The sequence below is a fragment of the Macaca mulatta genome, chromosome 15 (genome assembly GCF_049350105.2).
Source record: "Macaca mulatta isolate MMU2019108-1 chromosome 15, T2T-MMU8v2.0, whole genome shotgun sequence".
NCBI lineage: Eukaryota > Metazoa > Chordata > Mammalia > Primates > Cercopithecidae > Macaca > Macaca mulatta.
Window position 1 is genome coordinate 117,512,901 of NC_133420.1, and position 16,995 is coordinate 117,529,895.

Here is a 16,995-nt window from a genome sequence, read left to right on the forward strand (position 1 = left end):
AGCAATTCTCCTGCCTCAGCTTCCCAAGTAGCTGTGATTACAGGTTCGTGCCACCATGCCCAGCTAATTTTTGTATTTTTAGTAGAGACGGGGTTTCACCATGTTGGCCAGGATGGTCTCGATCTCTTGACCTCATGAGAGGATCACTCTCTTAAATGAGGCTTCTTTCTCCAGGATCCTTCCTCATTCAGTCCCACACTAGCCTATCCCCTTCTGAACTGCTATAGCAGTGGTTATCTTTGCTTCACGTTAATTACAGTCTGTCTTATATCTGTCCATTCATTCTAGAAATATTTGCTGAGCCCCTAGGATGGAATTCCATGCTGGATACTGGGAACTCAAGAGACCAGAGGCAGCCCCGAGAGACCTCACAATCTAAGAAGAAGGTCACTTACAGTCTACTCAGAGTTTCCAAGTTGTTAGTTTTGCCCCTTATCACTCCCTCTTAGGGGGAAGGAATTTTGTCTTTGGGTTCCCATTTATCATCCTCATGCAAGGTTACTGCTGGCAATATGGAGGCTGCTTCAGAGATGGCTGATGCCGTGTCTGTTGGGCACATTGATCGGCCGGTGTGTCTGTCCTCATCTTTATTAAAATGTATTCCCAAAGTAAAACGGTTCTCCTGGTTTTAGATCCATTCTCCATTCTCAATCATGACTGCCTGCTTTGGGTTGCTTCAAATTATACGCTTCTGGCAAAGTCATCATCATTTTCCATCCGTACCACTTGGAGACAGCCAGGTTTTGCATTGGAGAGTGAGCAGCTGTGGAAGCATTGCTCATGGTGGTGAAAGTAAAGGCGATGAGATGGCAAAGCACCCAGCAGAAATCTGACTTGCTCATGAACATGCTCTCTTAAAGTGCTATTAACATGAAGTGGACATTTCGTGGGAAAGCCACTGCAAGTATCTCCCTTTTGCCCATCACTGACACTCAACTCGAAGTGTGCTCCTTCCATATGCAAGTCAAAGCAAGACTTTTCCAAGTGTCAGCACCACAAGCTCAAGCTAGTTCTTGGCAGTGATCTGGGTTTCCTTTTGCCCCTGGCAGAGTATTAGCAACCAAAGCACAGCTAAGGAGCAGAGCTGCACCAATGGACTGGGAGTGAGAGATCACCTTGGTCCCAGCCTGCCCAACCCTCTGAAACACACCTGCCCCTGGTTTCCAGGGGCTCAGGGCGTGCAGTCAGGAATGACACAATTATAGCCTCTTTTTTCTTTCTTTCTTTTTTCCTTCTTTTTTTTTTTTTTTTTTTGTAGGGCAAAGGGCCAGCTTGTTCCCTCTGCAGTTACATGAACTGAACTGGTGGCAGGCAGACAACCAGCGTTTCTCAGGAAGCTGTACCAACAAGATGCAAAAGGGAGAGGCGGAGCAGAGGAGGGCAGCTCATGAGCTGATTGTGCTAAGCCCTGTCAAATAATCCTTTAGAAACCCGATGGTAATCAATGCCACCCAAGGGCACCACATGTGCCGGTAAAAACCTCTTGCATTTTGGCTAAATGTGGCTTGAGATTAGCATTGGGTGAGAATATCTGTTGTTTGCAGGCACTCCAGACTGCTGAATTCCAAAGTGACTCTTTTGATATTGATAAATAATGTGGCACACGATTCCTCCCCCATCCCAATAGAAATTGTGCAAATCCTTAATTATGAGGGCACTTTCTCAAGGGCACATTAGAATATCATGCTAAATTGAGTTGTTATCTTTGCCTTTGCCAGGGCTTTCGTAAAACCCCACAGCAAGCTGCCCTTAGAAGTTTTCTCTTTTGTTTGCAAATCATCGGTTCAATTTGTCCAGGAATTAAAAAGAAAGAAAAAGTGCAGAAAAAATTACACAGAGTGAGCCTTCTAAAGTAGGTTTTGTTTTTCTCTTTTTTTCTTTTGGTGAACGGGTCACAAGATTGCAATTCTAAACAATCTCACAATTAATTATTGAGCTATGCAGTCCAATTAGAACAAACGCTTCCTTTCTGATTTAATTAGAGATGAGGACACGCCTGTGAGCTTATTTGTATAAAATACGTGCTCATTAAACAAGGTTTGGATCGGGTTCAGCTTGTTAGAAATGCCATGAAAAGGGGGCTGTCTCTCACTGTCTCTGGCTTCTTTAACCCCTTTAATGCTGAGAATGAACTTCATAGGTGTGACGAATATAAAGAGTCTCTTTGCTGAAACCTGGTGAACTTGAAAGAGATGGTGTGTGACCAGTCTGACCAACATGGTGAAACCTCATCTCTACTAAAAATACAAAATTAGCTGGGCGTGGTGACGGGTGCTCGTAATCCCAGCTACTTGGGAGGCTGAGGCAGGAGAATCACTGGAACCTGGGAGTCAGAGGTTGCAGTGAGCTGAGGTCGCGCCATTGCACTCCAGCCTGGGCGACAGGTGAAACATTGTCTCAGAAAAAAAAAAAAAAAAAGAGGTGGTGTGTTTGTTGATCAGCCCATCTACTCATCTTCTGACGTTTAGCATCTTCTTTTCCCTTCCCCAGGCCACTGTAGGCAGAAAATCAAGTTGGGAGTCTGAGGAAAGCTACTCCAATCATAGAAAAATTCTTGTATTATCTGTGTTTCTACTACTCAAATGTCACTACTCAGAGTGGGAGCCGTGGACCGGAAGCAGTAGCAGCAGTGCCTGGGAGCTTGCTAGAAACACAGAATGTCACTCCCCACCCCAGACTAATGAGAATCTGCATCTTGACAAGATCCCTGGCTGACACCTGTACAGATTTACAGTTTGAAGAGTACTGGTCTAAAGGCAACAAATCATGAAGATTTTATTTCAAAAATCCAAGGGCCCTTGGGACCCCAGAGAATGCCACTTCACTTGAATAAAACCAGACCTGGGTGCCCTCTCTACCATGGGGGAATTGCCACTTCGACCCTCCTGAACTCTCTGCTTAAGACTCGGGTATGTCCCTCTTGTCTCATCCTCCAGTGAGCCCTCAGGACTGGAAGGGCCCATGGTCAAGGACACAGGTCACAGGGCAACCTCTGCCCACATCTGTGCCTCCCGCCTCTTGCCCATCCCTTCAGCACAAAACTGAGCATTTGCTGTGCATCAGACCCTGGGGTGGCTCTCTGGCTACAGAGGGAGAGGAGGATTCCTGCCCCAGAGGGGCTCCCACTCTATGGGCTGAGGCTGAAGGGAGAGAGATGACAGGCAGCTGGTGAGTGGGAGAAGTCTTGAGACTCTCAGGCCCCCCAGATGCCATCACTGACAGACTGCTCATGACAGCCAACATCAGAAAGGCCAAACATCCTGGGAGTAGGAATCCCTGTCTTCCTGGGGAAGGCTCCATCCATTCAGTATCTGTCACGTGCAAAGAGACAACTTCCAAGACACAGTGTGTGCCTGTGGTATTGAACGTTAAAGAGAACGTAGGCTGCCGAGTGTGCTGTGTGCCATCTTGATGTATTATTCTCCTTCACAAGAGTTTGTCTCTTTTTTAAAATTTATTTATTTTCTCAGAAAGCAAAACTTGCATCCAGGAAAACGACAGCATCAGGAGAGTGACTCAGTGTTCTCTCATGTTGCTCAGTCTTCACACTTTCTTCAAGCAACCAGGTGGGGAGAAAATATTGACAAGTTTCTGTCTCACTACTTGGTGCCTACAGTAGCACTGAGCAGGCCATAGCAGATTAAAAATTTCTGTCCTTCCATCCCAGGCTCAAACTAATGTCACTGCTAACTAGGGGACATTAAAAGAGCCCAGACCAGCAGGTAAATTGTCATCAGTGATCCTTGAGGCTGGCCCTGGTCTGACCTGGTGCCCTGCACACCATGATTGCCCTGGTGATGGGCTCAGCCCTGCCACCTTCACCACTCCATCTTAATGATGGACAGTACCGCAGGCAGCTCCAAACAGCCTCAGCTGCTGCATCCCCAACCCTCAGCTGCAGCCTGCATGTAGAACTGCCCTGGTTTCCCCATTCCTGCTCCCTTGGACCTTTCGCTGGTAAAACAGGAGACTGGAGGAAGACCTGGGGAGGGGAATGGGGAAAAAAGCCTCACTCCAAGTCAGTAAGTATGACTTCCTTAAGATGATGATGATCGCATCGTAAACCAGCTCATCAACATCTAACAGGCATGGGATGGTGGAAGGAGATTTGGGGGAGGAAGACTCAGCTGAGATAAGAATAAATCTGGGAACGTCAAGAATAGGAAGCTGGGATCAGGTAATTATGTGGTCTGCTAGGAACCTTAAACATAATTTTGAAAAGTTCAGTTGGAGTTCTAGTCTGAGCCTTTTAAAGTAAGTTTATTATTTTTGAAAATCATTCAAGCAAAAGGTGTTCCTTGTTTTAAAATAAAATAAAAATTTAAACGATTAAACGTTACTCAACTATCACTCTTAACACTTTTGCATATTATGTCCTACATTTTATGTATATAAAGACAAATAGAAAATTATAGATTTGGATACAGCATAAGATGGAATCATATTGCACATACTAGCTTGTATGTGCTATTTAGTTAATCCTATAATCATGAAAATCTTCTATAATATCATTGTAAATTACTGCATAGATTTACATTGATATATACACTATAGTTTTTGCAACTGACTTGCTGTTATTGGATATTTAGACTGTTTCTTTTTCTCTACCTACATCTTTCTGTTTATCTATTATCTATCTATCTATGTTTTACTAGCCTAAAGAGTATTAAATTATGTTCTTATAGTTAAATCTTTGTATACATCCTCAACTATTTCCTCAGAATAAACACATAAATATATAATCGCCTGGTTAGAAAGAACTTGCATTTTAGGAATTTTGAAGTATATTGCCAAGTCGTCTTCTAGAAAGCTTGGACCAATTTGTACTTTTGTGAGAAATACCTTTCTCACTCTAACCAGTGGTTTTTGGGAAAAATTCCCACTGTGTTTTAAGGCAAAAAATTGGATTTAACTTTTATCATAGTTCCACCAAGAATCCTCCTTGGATTCTCTTTCAATCATGCATAAGATAAAATCTGAGTCTCCAAGAGCCTGGGATCCAGAAGAAGGCATCTCAAAGACTGGCTGTCTTTGCCTCCTATGTGCTTGAGGGGGTGAATTAGAAAGTGAGAACCCTGGGCACTGCAGCCAGAAAGGCCACTGCACTGGTGCCTGGGTGAGGGACACCGTGACAACCGATTGCTGCCACCATCTCATTGCAGAGCCTGTGTGTGCTGCCACAGAGAGCATCACAGCTACTGGGAAGCAAGAAAAAGTCCGACATATGTAAAGGAATAAAATAAACAGGGAGGAGGATCGACCTGAGCAACCAGGGCTGTGGCTCCCCAGAGTGGAAGAGACAAAAAGGTACCTTAGTTCAAACAACAACAACAAACCTCTCAAAGAGATGCATTCACAGAACCCCTAAAAGGAATTTTAAACCCAAAATACGTGTTTGCAAGTTAAAACATTTAAAAGGAGAATTGTAAAGACTATAATCATGGCCAATGGTTAAATATCTTGCAACAAAAAATGCAAATAAAGAAAAGGAAGAAAGGAAGGAAGGAAGGAAGCAAGGAAGGAAGGAAGGAAGGAAGGAAAAAAGAAAGCAATGAGGAAAATTATAAGAGAGTTGGAGACTCAAGAAAATCTTTTATACAATAGTGAGGAATTTCAACAGAAAAAAGAACAAAGAATTAATAAAAAATTCATAAAAGAAAACATGAACTAAAGAAAACTTCCATTTTAAAATTGAAAGATCTTGGCAAGTGCCATGCATTATTAATAATAACATTAATTATAATAATAATAATATAGACCAGACCAGAGCTGGCCAATAGAACTTCCTGCAGTGGTGAAAATGTTCTGTGCAGTTCAGTATGGTAGCCACCAGCCACACGGGCTATCGATTACTTGAAATGACTGGTATGAGGAAGAAACTGACTTTTACATTTTATTTAGTTTTAATTTATTAACATTTGCATTTAAATAGTCATATGTGGCTAGTCACTATCACATTAGACATCAGATCTAGACATTTCCGTGTGAAATTTCTTAAATATAAGCATTAAAGTAAAAGCTTATAAACTTGTGGACTTTCGTATTCAAGGGGGGATACATTCCAAGACCCCCAGTGGATGCCTGATACTGTGGATAGTATATTATGTTTTCTCTTATACATAAACATGATAAAGTTTATTTTATAAATTAGGCATAGTAAGGCATCAACAAAAATAACAGACCATAAAATAGAACAATTATAACAACATGCCAGCATCACTACTCTTGCGCTTTGAGGGCCTTATTTAGTTAAGATACGGGTTACTTGAGCACAAGCACTACGATACCACAGCAGTTGATCTGATAACTGAGAAGGCTACTAAGCCACTAAGGGGTAGGTAACTATCCAGCAAGGATATGCCAAATAATTCACATCCTGGCGGAACAGAGGAGGACAGCGTGAGATTTCATCACCATACTCAGAACGGTGCACAAAACTCACACATTGTTAAGTATAACGGTGTAACAAAACTTACAAATTGTTAATTTCTGGAATTTCCTACTTAATATTTTTAGACCTTAGTTGACTGCAGTTAATGGCAGGTGACTGAAACCTCAGAAAGTGAAACTAAGGATAAAGGAGAACTACTGTATAGAACATCAGATTTGTATTGGACTTCTTATCTGAAACACTGAAGGTTAAAATAAATAGAAGAATTTACAACCTTTAATAGAAAACACTGATTGGAGGCAGGTCACGGTGGCTCATGCCTGTAATCCCAGCAGTTTGGGAGGCTGAGGCGGGCAGATCACTTGAGCCCAGGAGTTCCAGACCAGCCTGGGCAACATAGTGAAACCCCATCTCCACAAAAAATATAACATTAGCTGTGCGTGGTGGCACTTGCCTGTGGTCCTGGCTACTCTGGAGGTTGAAGTGGAAGGATAGCTTGAGCCTGGAAAGTCGAGGCTGCAGTGAGCTGTGATCATGCCACTGCACTCCAACCTGGGCAAGAGAGTGAGACCCTGTCTCAAAAAAAAGAAAAGAAAAGAAAGAAAAATCTAGATAAAGAACAATACAGTAGAGCAAAAGGGGTTATAAGGAAAGGACTAATAAAAATAAAACTTGAAATTAATGTAATATAAAAGATAAAACAGAAAAATAAAATAAAAATTTAGTTTTTTAAAAGATAAAATAGGTAAAATACTAGAATGGTAGGTGAAACAGATAGAAAACAAAAAATACAACATTAACAATGAAAAATGAGGCATAACAATGGATACTAAATAAGAAAAAACTGTGTTTATACTTTCTGCAACTCTACAATAATACTTTTGAAAAATATTAAAGTTGATGATTTTCTAACAAAAGATAAAGCAACAAAATTGGCTCAATGGTGTTAGAAAAAGAAACATAAAAATATTCTCAGTTCTGAGGATTTTCACAGCTAACATCCATCTTATATTCAAAGAATAGCTAATTATTAGGTTTTTAAAAATTTTATTGTCTATAGAAAGTTGTAAGTTCTTCAATTTATTTTGAATCTATTACAGTCTTAATATCAAAATTTGAGAAGGGTAGCACTGAAATAAAGACTATAGAACAATAAACATATGAATAAAGTGACAGATGTTAAATAAGAAATTGGCAAATATAATCCAGCAAGAGAGTGGAAGAATGACAATTACAGCATGGCCCAGTAGGGTGTATTAGTCTGTTTTCATGCTGCTGATAAAGATATATTCAAGACTGGGTAACTTATAAAGGAAAAGAGGTTTAATGGACTCACAGTTCCACATGGCTGCGGAGGCCTCACAATCATGGTGGAAGGTGAAAGGCACGTCTTACATGGCGGCAGACAAAAGGAAAATGAGAGACAAAGAAAAGAGGTTTCCCCTTACATATAAAATATATATAGCTGTCAGATCTAGAGAGACTTATTCACTACCACAAGAACAGTATGGGGAAACCATACCCATGAATCAGTGATCTGTCACTGGGCCCCTCCCACAACATGTGGGAATTATGGGAGCTACAATTCAAGATGAGATTTGAGTAGGGACACAGCCAAACCATATCATAGCATTTATAATTGAAAGAACAGTTCACCATTAGAAAATCCAGAAACATAATTCCTAATTTAATTAAAGAAGAAAAACAAAATAATTGTATCAGTAGATTCTAAAGAAGCACTTGATAACATTTTGAAAACGTTCTTCATCAAAACTCTGCCTCAGTTCAGACAGAGGTAAACAGTAAAACGGAGACATCCTAAAGACTATGAGAAACACATTAAAATGCTTAAACTGTTTCTATTAAATCAAAGATAAGAGTGGGTGCCCTATTATTTCACATAGTTTGAAGATTCTAGCAAGATACATTATAATTAAAATTCCTCAAAATGATCTTCATTTTCAGATAATTAATGTATTCCTAGGAAATGTGAAAGATTATTTAAAAACCATTTAGAAGTGAGATTTTGATAAGGTATATGTCGTTGTGGTTGTATACATAAACTCAAGAGTGCTTTCCCCCGATATAGATATGACTGGTTAGAAAAAGGAATAGAAAAAATATCCCATGTATAATAGCCACAAACACTATGAAATCATCAGGAATTAATTTAATAACAATGAAAACTATAAAACTTTATTGAAAGACTTAAAACAAGGTAGAGAAAAATGGAGAAATAGATCACGTTCCTGGAGGAGAGACTTAATATCTCAAGTCTCCTTTGTGTGTGGATACACGAAAGTCATTTCCCATCAGAATGCCTCCTCTTTTTCTGTGAGGCTTTAGGAATTGGACTTCTTGATTTGAAGTATTTATGAAAGTACAAATGTGTAAGAATTTCCAATAAAAACTTGAAAAGGAGGAATAAGAAGGGGTGGCAGGGAGGATTTTGCCCAGCCAGATGTGAAAACATACTATAAATCTGCTGGATTCAACATAGTGAGGCAATGAAGTTAGGGCGGGTGAAAACTAAACAAGCTCCCAGACTCATTGGAAGAGGTAGGTTGGAGGAAAGCGAACAACAGGAGGAAGACATGACAAACGGCTTTTCAAATTGGGGTGTATGAATATCTGTAGGGATCTGACAACTCCATCTGCAAACCTAAAATTTGTTTTATTTTAAATTATAATGGCAAAAAAAAAAAAACATTTACTCTGCGTCATCTGATCAACACTGATAGCTGAGGACTGCCACAAAATTTCTCTGCCATTTTTGCATTTACAATTAAGATTCATTTGCAAATTGCATTGGTGATAGGTAGCAGTGATTTAATAGCTCTGTGCTAGTAAGAACAGAGGTGGATTTAAGACATAGATGAAGTGTTTAACTTGAGTGCCAAATGCCAACACACACCAAACTGCTAACCCTGGCCACCTTGATGGAGCAGAGTGACAGTGCAGCTGGATTTGAATGGGCCAAAGGAGACATTAGTTTTATATTTATTACTGAGTCTACTGCAACAATCACATAATGAGGTTGTACTTTGAAAGGAGAAGTCAATCAAGTCTATGTAGCTCAAAGGCCTAACTATCAAAGTGGGAGGGCATTTTATGGCTCAGTGTGATAAGTACTATAACTTAGGGATGGATTGTTTTTGGTAGTGTGTGCATTATGGTATATGTGGGGGTGTGGAATGGTGGCCCCCAAAAAGATCGGTCTAGGTCCAAATCTCTGGAGCCTAAGGATACTACTTTATTTGGAAAAAGGGTCTTTGCAGATGTAATCAATTAAGGATGTTGAGATGAGAGCTTCCTGGATTTCCCGGGTGGGTCCTCAATCCCAAGACAAATGTCCTGATAAGAGGTAAGCAGAGAGAGATGTGAGACACGCAGAGGAGTAGGAGATGTGAAGACAGAGGCAGAGATTAGAGTGATGCAGCCACAAGCCAAGGAATGCCTGGAGACAGAAGCTGGAGGATGCAAGAAGGGGACTTTCCATCCCCGCAGGGAACATGGCCCTGCCAATGCCTTGATTTCAGAATTCTGGCCTCCAGAACTGAGACAGAATACATTTCTGTTGTTTCAAGCCAGCCAGTTTGAGGAAACTTGTTACGGCAGTCACAGCAAACTAATATAGGAAGGTAGCTTATATTTTTCTGGAATGGTTCAGGCAGGCTTCACCAGAATTGTGACTCTTTTAAGCTGCACCTAAAGGGGAAGTAGAAAAAGGAAGGAAGGCTACTCCGGGCAGGGAAGACAGCATGAGCAAAGGCACAGAAGCCTGAGGGGTTGGATTCGGTGTGGCTGGATGTATTTAACAGGTGAGATTGGGGATAAGCCAGAGGGTGAAATATGTCTTCTACTTACTCTTTAGCTGTAGAAACTAATTCACAAACAACTGAAGGATATTTCTGAGAGGACTGAGAAAATTCATGTCAGAGACAGAAATCTGGTAAAATCTACCTTCACTGTCACATTCACAAGGCAAGAAATTGCATCCCTGCAAAGCCCCAAGAAAAAGAGAACTGAGAGCGGACTCCTCATATTCAAAATGCAGCAGCTTGTTGGGTCTTGAGGGCTCCCTTCACAGCCAGTTTGCTCACATTCCTAGGCGGACGGCTTGCTCTGGTATCCACGTAATCCCTGCCAGAATGGGAAGCCCCCAAGCTAGGTAGAAAACAAAATATTTTCACCCTTTGACACGATAAAGCGATAAAGCGTGTGGCTCTTGAGTAGAAGAACTGTCGCAACCATGAGAGTGTTCTGTCCCATCCACCCACTCCACGCCCAGTGGGAAACAAGTCTCTGCCAGCCAGCATGTCAGAAGGTGGCCTGGACAGTGACAGAAGCCACCCCCTTTGATTTCTCTACGTGGACATGACTTGCCACTGGCGTGGATTCTGCCTCCTGCTCAGCAGTGTTTGTGGCAGCTGAGAGCACCTTCTCCCTGATACCCTTAGGAATACCCAAGTGGGGTGTTGCACACTGAGGCCAAAAATGGATGTGCGCGCATGCCAGGATCACTTGCAGATGGATGGTTGAAAACATTTGCTTCACAGGACTGACGCTATAAATAGGGTGTGGATCAGCAGGAAGGCAGCAGTTTCCATGGGTGGCCTTGTCTCTATGGCCGAGATATTTCCCAGAAGCTCACACCAGTGGGGCTGGCTCTGGATCCAATGAAGCTGCCACGTCATCACTGTGACATGGCTCACAACTGCTGGGGTGCCAAGCCCTTTCCCTCACTGCTCAAAGACACATCTGGAATCATCTCCAGAAACTTCCGTGACAGGCTGGGGGCCCTCATCCGCTGGCGGCACACCATGCGTGTGTGTGACTGTGCCAATGTGTGTATAGTGTGTATGTGTGTGTATACGTGTGTGTGTGTATGTGGGTGTGTATAGTGTATGAGTGAGTGTGCGTCTGTGTATATGCGTGTCTGTGTGAGAGTGTATGACTGTAAATGAGTGTGTTTGTGTTTTTGAGTGCCTGAGTGTGTGTGTGTGTGCCTGTGCAGGTACATCTGTGTATGTGTGTGAGTGTGTGTATGTGTGTGAATGTGTCTGTGTGAGAGAATATGTGTTTATATGGGTGTCTGTGTGAGAGAGTGTGCAACTGTAAATGAGTGTGTTTGTGTGTGTGAGTGCCTGAGTGTATGTCTGCGTGTGTGTGACTGAGTGTGGAGGTACATCTGTGTATGTGTGTGAGTGTGTGTCTGTGTGAGAGAGTGTGTGACTGTAAATGAGTGTGTGTGTGTGTGTGTGAGTGCCTGAGTGTATGTCTGCATGTGTGTGACTGAGTGTGGAGGTACATCTGTGTATGTGTGTGAGTGTGTGTCTGTGTGAGAGAGTGTGTGACTGTAAATGAGTGTGTGTGTGTGTGTGTGTGAGTGCCTGAGTGTATGTCTGCATGTGTGTGACTGAGTGTGGAGGTACATCTGTGTATGTGTGTGAGCATGTATGTGTGTGAGTGTCTGTGTGAGAGAGTGTGTGACTGTGCAGAATGTGTGTATATGAGTGTGTGTGTGGGGGGGGACTATGTGAGTGTGAATACCTGAGTGTGTGGATGTGTCTAGGTCTGTGTGGGGAGAATATGGGTGTGAGAATGTGTGTGACTGCATTACTGCATACATATGTGTGTGAGTGCATGTTGCCCAGGCTGGAGTGCAGTGGCACGATCTTTGCTCACTGCAACCTCCACCTCCCAGGATCAAGGGATCCTGTGCCTCAGCCTCCAGAGTAGCTAGGACTACAGGGGCACACCACCGTGTCCAGCTAATTTTGTTGTATTTTTAGTAGAGACTTGGTTTCACCATATTGGTTAGACTGGTCTCGAACTCCTGACCTCAAGTGATCTGCCCACCTCTGACTCCCCAGGTGCTTGAGTATGAGCCCCCAAGTGCTTGGCATGAGCCACCCCACCCGGCCCCAAGTGGGAGTTCTGTCCACCTCAGGGTGGGAGGCTGTGGCGCAGCTGCATCTCGCTCTCCCCCAAACTGAGGAAAAGGCTTCCTGCCTGCTCTTGGGCAGAACTGAAAACCTGGGGCTAGGAGAGTAAGGACGTGAAGGAGGTTGAAGAGCGGAGATTCACCTGGTGGGTGACAAGGCACACAACGGAAGCCTGTGGTGGGAGGGGACAGCAGCAGCAGCTGCAGCAGGAGGAGGAGGACTCACCTGGACCGTGCAGGCCTGCAGGAGGAAGCAGGGGAGTGGGAAGGAGAGGGTCAGAGCCGAAGTGACTCTTCAGCTCCAGCAGCCCATGAACTGGCAAGACGAAACAAAAGGAGAGCAACAACGCTTCTGTGGGATGAAAGGCTGGGGAAGCAGAGCGGTTGAAGGCTTGGTCTGGAAGTGGTTATGATAAAACGTTCACATGGTTGGGAAGAAACCCCGGGCCTCACTTGCTGTGTTCCCCAAACATTTGTTTCCCTTCCCAAGTTGGAAATAAATGAAGGCATTGTGTGGGGTTCTCTGACATCCATCATCTCATAGTCAAGCCTCACAAATCTTAGGACCATTTTCCGAAAGGGGAGATTGAGGCTCACAGAGATGAAGTAACTTGCTGAGGGCATAGGGTAGGGTCATAAGCCCAGGTCTCGGGGATGTGCCAGGGCAATGGCAGAAAGTCCCTCCTGTGCTTTTCTTGGGTAGTAATACAGATGTTCTCAATGGCAAAGGGTATCTCCCTCCTCTTGTGACACAGACACCAAGTGCTTAATTTGTCTGGAAACTGTCATAGACACTAAAATCCACTGTCTCATTTGCTCTTCATGATTTTGCAAGTTAGTTCTCATTACCCCATTATCTGGAGTACACAGAAGGGACTTCTCCAAGGACACACAGCTATGTCATGCTGGAGCCAGGATTCAAACCCAAACCCATTTGATGGCCATGCTCTGATCCACTGTGCTACCCTGCCTTCCTCATGGGAGAAAGGGCTCCTCCCACTGGCTCCCTGCCCCCCTTTTGGCTCTGCCCACGAGAGGAGGTGCATTGCACCCATGCAACAATGCTCATTGCTCATTACTCACGGCCTCCCAGGCCTCCCAGTGATTAAGCCCTTAGAACTTCCCTTTGGCCGCGGGTGACATCATTGCATAATTAAGGTGACTGTGATGCCCAACTGCGTGCACCAAACAAAGGTTCCTTGTTTTAATTTATCATCCCAGCTCTCCTTGTGCAAGACTGAGCTCCAACTGGTAATTAAGGGAGACGGTTTAACCTGGCTGAATGGGAGCAGGGCTTGGGGCAAAGTGGCAGAAGGGTGACCCAATGTCAACTCTTAATTTGATATGGTAATGAGGATACCAATAAAAGATAATAAGGAGTAGGCTTACCCCAGAAAGAGGAGAGCTCGACACTAATCTGAAGCTTTCTTTTTATGTAATTTTCTTGCCAAGTAGCTAAAAAGATTGTTTTGTCTCCTTTTATTTCTCAGCTGACCCTTTGATGGAGCTACTACTGAGCAGTCACATGCCCTGAAGTTGGTCACTTTCTACCCAGAGCATCGTGTTAATGCACATAGATTCTGCAACACAGGCTACAAAGATTCAAAGACAGCTTTGCCATTTGCTAGCTTTGTGACCTCAAGCAAGTTACTGAAATTCCTGTCCCTCAGTTACTGCATCCATAAACGAGCAGTTGCAATATTAGTACCTGCCTCATCAGAGTGTTGTGGGGATGAAAGTGAATTAATATATGTTCAGTCTCAAGGTCAGTGCTTGGTGCATAAGCACTTCGTGTCTGTTATTATCGCCTTCAAAACTCTCTTCACTATCTGTGTAAGATTTTCCAGTGTCTTGCATAGATTAAGTGTTTAATAAATATCTCTTCATGACCTTTTCTGTCTTCCCCTCTTTCCTCTCTTTGTCCTTCTCTCTCCACAAATGGGGACCTCGTTTCTACCTTCACACATAATGTGAAATATGGGGCAGACCCCTTAGTTTGCAAGTGCAATGAGTTAGGAAGGGACTCACCCCTTGTGGGGTGCGGAGGCCAGGTGAACAGCAACTTGGAGTGTGGGAGCCGGATAGAGAAGGTGGTTGGGGCATGGGCTTGTATTTAAAAAGCAGCCCACAGATGAGGTTTTCACTGTCTCCAGGAGCTGACCAAGCCTGGAAGGGACAGTCCCTCCAGGGCCAGCAAGACCTCAGAGGTCAAAACATCAGAATGCAAAAAATGAAAGACATGGTTTATAAAGTCTCTTGCTTTCTCCCCTTCTGAGAATTGTCATTTGCCTTAATATAACTTACATTCAGGGGACTCTAATGGAAGGCTAAATTGTTATTTTATTTTATTTTATTATTATTATTTTTTTTGAGACGGAGTCTTGCTTTGTCGCCCAGGCTGGAGTGCAGTGGCGCCATCTCTGTTCACTGCAAGCTCCACCTCCCGGGGTTCACGCCATTCTCCTGCCTCAGCCTCCGAGTAGCTGGGACTACAGGTGTGCACCACCACACCCGGCTAATTTTTTGCATTTTTAGTAGAGACGGGGTTTCACCGTGTTAGCCAGGATGGTCTCGATCTCCTGACCTCATGATCCGCCCGCCTCAGCCTCCCAAAGTGCTGGGATTACAGGCGTGAGCTACCGTGCCCGGCTGGAAGGCTAAATTGTACAGCAAAGTTTGTTTTCCTTATTGAGTTGAGCTCCCTTGATCCCCCTTAGCTACCTGGCCAGGATGGGGACTCAGACCTTACCAGGGTCTGCCAGCTGGGGCCAGAGCAGTGCCCTCAGATGTCTCCTCAGAGGGGCATTCATCACCTGCATCTACTTGTCTTAGTAACGCCTCTCCTTTGGGGTGAACTGTTACCTGCCTCATCTCGACCTTTCCCTGCTTTCCAATACTTTCCCAGTTACTTCCTTATTTCCTCTCCTGAATTTCTAGACTGTTTTTTTCTATTCTTCTTCTTCTTATTATTTTTATTCCAAAAGTTTTTGGAGTGCAGGTGATTTTTGCTACATGGATGAGTTCTTTAGTGGTGAATTCTGATATTTTAGTGCAGCAGTCACCCGAGCAGTGTACATGGCAGGCATATGCCATCTTTTATCCTTCACCCCCCTTTCAACCTCCCACCTGTGAGTCCCCAAAGTCCATTATATTACTCTGTGTTTTTGCATCCCCATACGTTAGCTTCCACTTATATTTGAGAACATATAATTTTCTATTTCTGAGAGACTTCACTTATAACAATGGTCTCCAGCTCCATCCAAGTTTCACAAAAATACATTATTTGTTCCTTTTTTATGGCTGAGTAGTATTCCATTATGACCACTCTGTCAATGGGCTCTTAGGTTGGTTCCATATCCTTGCAATCACAAACTGTGCTTCTATAAACATATGTGTGCATGTCTTTTTCATATAATGACTTCTTTGCCTTTGGGTAGATACCTAGTAGTGAGATTTCTGGATCAAATGATAGTTCTACTTTTAGTTCTTTAAGGAATCTCCACACTGTTTTCCATAATGGTTATACTAGTTTACAGTCCCACCAGCGGTGTAGAAGTGTTGCCTGATCACTGCATCCATGCCAACATCTACTGTTTTTAGACTTTTTGATTATGGTCATTCTTGCGGGAGTAGGGTGGTATTACATTGTGGTTTTGATTTGCATTTCCCTGATGATTAGTGATATTGAGCACTATTTTCATGTTTGTTGGCTGTTTGTATATGTTCTTTTGAGAAATGTCTATTCATGTCCTTTGCCTATTTTTGATGGGATTATTTCCTTTTTTCCTTGCAGATTTGTTGGAGTTCCTTGTAGATTCTGGATACCAGTCCTTTGTCAGATGCATAGTTTACAAATATTTTCTCCCACTCTGTGGATTTTCTGTTTACTTTGCTGATTATTTCTTTTGCTGTGCAGAAGCTTTTTAGTTTAATTAGATCCAATGTATTGTTATTATTATTATTTGAATTTGCTTTTGGGGTCTTATTCAGGAATTCTTTGCCTAAGCCAATGTGCAGAAGAGTTTTCCCAATGTTATCTTCTAGAATTTTTATGGTTTCAGGTCTTAGATTTAAATGTTTGAACCACCTTTTTGATTTTTGTACAGGATAAAGGCTGGGATTTAGTTCCAAAAGATAAAGGAAGAGGAATTCCTCCCTAAATCATTCTATGAAGCCAGTATCACCCTAACACAAAACCAGGAAAGGATATAACAACAACAAAAAACTGTAGACCGATATCCTTGATGAAAACAGGTTCAAAAATCCTCAACAAAATACTATCTAACTAGGTTGGGTGCAGTGGCTCACACCTGTAATCCCAGCACTTTGGGAGGCCGAGGCAGGTGGATCATGAGGTCAGGAGATCGAGACCATCCTAGCTAACACAGTGAAACTCTGTCTCTACTAAAAATACAAAAAAATTGACTGGGTGCGGTGGCGGGCGCCTGTAGTCCCAGCTACTCGGGAGGCAGAGGCAGGAGAATGGCGTGAGCCCGGAAAGCGGAGCTTGCGGTGAGCCAAGATTGAGCCACTGCAGTCCAGCCTGGAGGACAAAGCGAGACTCCATCTCAAAAAAAAAGAAAAAAAAAGAAAAAAAAATACTATCTAACTGAATCCAACAGGAAGATAATATATCATGATTAAGTAGGTTTCATCC